General features: G+C 30.0%; 1 long non-coding RNA gene across 2 annotated transcripts in view; it reads left to right on the top strand.

Annotated features, from left to right (window-relative positions):
* LOC139425957 (uncharacterized) overlaps positions 1-2,629 on the top strand; it is a 108,128-nt gene extending 105,499 nt beyond the window's left edge. For both annotated transcript variants that reach the window (XR_011637128.1, XR_011637127.1), the window contains one exon: positions 2,118-2,629. This is a non-coding gene — a long non-coding RNA (uncharacterized lncRNA). The remainder of the gene's footprint in view (positions 1-2,117) is intronic.
* The last annotated feature ends 564 nt before the right edge of the window (positions 2,630-3,193 follow it).

Raw genomic sequence — 3,193 nt, 5'->3', positions numbered from 1 at the left:
ATTCTGAAATAAAAAACATGAATTTGTAAAAAAATTTTCTTATTTCAGAAACAATTTTTTTCTTTTTTTAAATCAGCAGTGGGGACAAGTGAGGGAATGACATATTGGTATATTTTAATTACCTAAAATAAATAAAAAATAAAAATTGATAATTTTATTTTTATTCTTTTGTTAGCTTGCATTCTGAAGGACACTTTCCGTGAATTTTTTTTTTCGTAAGCTGTAAAACAAATATAAAATATACTGGGGACATAAAAATGACTGTTTTTGTGAGAATGACCCATATATATACTGACTAAATATTTTTTCAGCTTTTCGGTCATTCCATTATATCAGTAAGGTTGCATCCTAGCAAATGAAAATCCAATCATCAGATCAACAATTATTAAGTCCGGAGAAATTAAAACTTTTTGTAGTTTTTAAAAGCATTCCATCATTTAAAAGGTCTAAACTTTATACCATATTAACTGGAATCCTTATAGATAAGGGATAATCAGCTTAAACTGCTAAGATTATTATTGGGGAAGGAGATCATAGGGAAATTCCATTTCTTCACTTGTCGCGGGTCCCTCAAAATCAGGCTTTCTCCTCATAGTAAATCTATAGAGCTGCTATTTTTTTAATTTCTTTAAGCAAGCAAATGAAACAAGACACATAAAAGCCAAAATTGTGCTTATAAATTTTAAATTAAACATTATTTTTCCTTTGTATTCAAAACTATCTACTAGAAATGACTTTTAAGCAAGCATTATTTAATGTATAAGTTACCGGCAAAGTTTGAAATCCGGCATTGTATATAATGCCTAGACATTGTATATAATGCCTAAAACTACCCGTCAATGTATGAAATGATTTATATTTCACACATTTCATAGGCATTCTATCGAATGCAAAATGAGAAACCGGCAAAGTATAAAATCTTCTGTGGCCACGCTAGTAAAGGTGATGAAATGGATATTTTGTGCAATATTTATTTCGAAACTGAAAATAATTGTGACTTAAATGCGAATTTTTTATACGAAAATTTTGTTACCCTTAATAATAAAGGCATAAATTATGTTTTGTACAACTTTCATTTTTCTTCACGCATTTTGAATAAATTTTTTTAATGGCACTCTCATTACTTTTTCAGAATAACATTTTTATTTTTGAGAAATGCACATCATTTACATAATAACCTCATCAGGGCGTTTTTTTCGTACTTTGCCTAAATAGCATTTGTCATTCGATAGAATGCCTAGGTATTATATACAATGCCTAGGGAAAGTATCTAATATTTCTCATATTTCATACCTTTGCCTAAAAGCATCCGGCATTATATACAATGCCTAGGCATTTTATTGAATGCCGGCGTTCCATACTTTGCCGGTAACATATGCATTAAAAATGGGTATACAAATAATGAATGTGAATAAATGCTAAGTACAGCAATACATTTTTTTAATAATCAGCTAGTTCATAAAATGTTTAACAAATATTTAGTTTTAAAAGGAGCAAAAAAATAAATACATATACAGTAGAGCTCTGATTATCCGAATACCGATTTATCTGATTGTACAATTATCCGGATCGGTCAAGGATCATGTGTTTCTTCCTACCTTTCCAAAACGAAAATTTTTTTCGCAAAAATGCATCTTTATTTCTTGAATATCTGAAAGGGGTCAAAAGTAGCTTCTTTTTGTCCTTGGGTAAACTTGGAAAAAAAGTCTCAATTGTTCTCTAGTTTCAATGATAGCGTAGATAGCGACTGACAAGTGGTTTCTAGTAAGGAATTACTCCTTTTCCTAGTTTTTGCAAAAAAAAAATTATGAAAAATAATTTTAAATGGGCCTAGTTTAGTATGATATAATAATCCCGATAGTATAATACTAATACACGATAGTCATATTAATAGTATTTAGTATGATAATTCCCAATCATAATCCTGAAAAAAGAGCAAAAAGAAGTTAGACATTAGCATTCTCATAGCTATTTTTAAAAACATATATCGATTTTTCGTTATCCAAATCGGCATTGACCTAATTGGTTCGGATAATTGGCACTCTACATCCATAACTTATAGGTACCAACGATTTACCTCTTAATTTGCAAATATTTTTCTTTTCTATTTAATCAAGGTTCCTGTCTGTGCACCAGTGAAGTCGATAAGGGGAGAGGTGAGGCAGAGAGGGAGCTGAGATTATTTTCTGTAAATATCTTATACATACTTTCTTGTACATATTTTTCTTGTTTATCTTAATATTGCATTGCTCCTTTTTATTATACCTAAATTGATATGAGCTTCGGCTATTTTAATATTTCACCACTGAGACGAATGAGTTGGGGCCCTGACGGGGTCGAAACTTAGATAACAACCTTACATAGGCATAGACTCTCCATTTTGTTAACTGACTGGAGAAATTTTCGTTTAATTTAGTTTTGACAATTCTTAGCTTTTAATTAATCACAGAATATTACCTGCATGTATTCACCGTCTAAACTACGTTTAAATGTCAAGAATTGTTCAGCTACTGTTGTCTATTATGAATATACCTTTCGAATGAAAAAAAATGTGTTAAAAACCTAGGAGACTTTGACATTTATATTTATTTCAAAAAATATGTTTTGAAAAATAAAAATATTGTCTTGGCTTATGTAGTTTTTTTTGCTCAATACTAAATTTAGGTTAGACAGTAGGAAGACGAAAAACTTTCACTCCAGTCCTTTATATGAGATTACCCAGTAAAGGGTGTATGAAATGCTCTTTTATGTATGGGATATAGTACTATTATATAGATATAGAATCTTTTGTGAAAGAATGAAAAAGACGAATCACCCCCAGGACTGGCTCAATTTTTTTTCAAACAAAACTTCATTTCATCTTCTCTTTCTGCTGTAATTCTTTTCTCAAATACATAGTTCTCATTTTATTCAAGGATGTTATACCAAATGCAAGAACTTTTCCAATAAGGATATTCCAAGGAAATGTCTAAAACAAATATATAGGACTTTTGCTGAAGCTTTTCTGATACAAAAATGTTCAAACATTCGATGAAATACCTTTTTTGAGCATATTTGGAATATGCACAAAGGATCAAAAACGGTTCTGTTCTGTTTTTACCTAAAAAAAGACGGAAAAATCTATGAAGTTTTAAAATCATATATTTTTGGAGGAATCTATGGCTCATCTTCTCATCTTGCGAATAAATATAGC

The sequence above is a fragment of the Parasteatoda tepidariorum genome, chromosome 7, assembly GCF_043381705.1.
Source record: "Parasteatoda tepidariorum isolate YZ-2023 chromosome 7, CAS_Ptep_4.0, whole genome shotgun sequence".
In the NCBI taxonomy this organism is placed as follows: domain Eukaryota; kingdom Metazoa; phylum Arthropoda; class Arachnida; order Araneae; family Theridiidae; genus Parasteatoda; species Parasteatoda tepidariorum.
The sequence above is the reverse complement of the archived record's forward strand: the minus strand, read 5'-3'. Positions and strand labels throughout refer to the sequence as shown.